We start from the raw sequence: 1,807 nt of genomic DNA, 5'->3' as shown, positions 1-1,807 counted from the left end.
CACATATCCATATAGCCTTGCCTATATAAGTAGGCTCATAGTCATTGTATGTAACGATTGATGATCCAATTGATCAGTATTTTCATCTTGATAGAATACAGTATATTTTTATCATCTATTTTGTCTCTCTATTGTATTTTTCATTAAGCCCTTGATCTTGGAAAAATCTCATAATTATATTAGGCAAAATTGTCTTTAGTTTATTGTCCATCACCTTAGTAACAATTTTGTAAACTATATTAGAGAGGGAGATTGGATGATAACTATCCAATTTGTTGGCAACCTCCTTCTTGGGGATAAGAGCAATGAACCTAGCATTTACTTCTCTAAGTAGGTTGCCCGATTTCCATAAGGCCTAAATGGTCTCCACTAACTCATTCCTCACCGTGCTCCAATTTTTTTGAAAGAAATTAGCAAGAAAGCCATCTAGATCAGGGGATTTGTCTGGATGCAGCTAGAAGAGAGCCTCCTTGATTTCCTCTCTTGAGAATTTTTCATTTAACATTTTATTATGATCTTCAATTAATAAGGGGGGAATATTCCAGATCATTTCCTACTGTGCCTCAAGATTTGATCCCTCTGAATTGTTTAGGAGATTGCAAAATAATTTGACAGTTTCTCTTGCTATGACTTGTGGATCATCCACCTTGTGCCATTTTATAATTTTAGAGTTGAAATTTTGTCCACCCCTCTTCTATGTTTGGTTTTATTGTGAAAAAATTTAGTGTTTTTTCCCCCACATTAATAAAAGTCTCCCTTGACTTCTATTTAAATAAATTTTATTTCTTGTCAAGACATCTCCGTAAGCCAACATTAGCTCTTTTTCTTTTTTTTAAGATCATTCGATCCATGCCATTTATGATCACCTCTTCTCCTAGCACATGGAGATCTTCTTCAATCAATTTATTGATTTCAAAACTGCTTTTGAAGTGAATCAAATTCCAATCTTAATTTTTTGTTTCAACATTTTCAGCTTAGTGATGAAGTTGAACATTTTGGAGCCTGTTGGTCATTCCTCATTCCACCAACCCTCCACTAATTTTTTTTTTGGGATCTTTCAACCACATGTATTCAAATTTGAAGGGACATCTTATTGTGCTTCTTTCCCCCATAATGTCTAGCTAAGTCGAGATCAAACCTAGAAAAGGGGAGGAGTAACCCCTCTAGAGTGAAGGGTAAGGAGTCCAGATACACAATAAATAAAAACTTGTTAAGTTTTTTTTGCAATCTAACTGAAGCCCAATATTTTGTTAGTCCATGTGTATGGCCCATTAGAAAGGCTAATTTCCATCAAAAGGTTTCTTTCCACCTAATTTTTGAAATCCTTTTGAGACCGTTTCTCACCTTAGAATCCATCTCTCTTATCACTATCATAAAGGATAGCATTGAAATCCCCCAATAATATGGAAAATATTGGGATGAAGACTAAGGGAATTTTCCAATTTCACCCAAAATTCTCTCTTATACGTGAATTTGGCCCATAGATGTTCACCAACACAAATGGAAAATTTGAAAAGATGCTCCTGATGTTGCAAGCTAACCAATTAGGACCCTCTACCAATTTGTCTATACACACTGATTAAGACTGCCAAAAGGTGGTAATGCCCCCAGAAGCCCTAGTTGCTTGAACCCCTAGATCAGGATGCCAAGTTTTCACCTTTCTCCTAAACAAATCTACATTAGTGTTGGTCAACTTAGATTCTTGAATTTGGAAGATATCTACTTTTGAAAGTTCCATTATACGCTTGAACATCTGCTTCTTGTTAGGGGCATTTAAACCCCTAACAATCTAGGATAAGAGCCTCAT

The sequence above is a fragment of the Cryptomeria japonica genome, chromosome 5, assembly GCF_030272615.1.
Source record: "Cryptomeria japonica chromosome 5, Sugi_1.0, whole genome shotgun sequence".
Classification (NCBI taxonomy): domain Eukaryota; kingdom Viridiplantae; phylum Streptophyta; class Pinopsida; order Cupressales; family Cupressaceae; genus Cryptomeria; species Cryptomeria japonica.
This window is presented reverse-complemented; position numbering follows the sequence as displayed.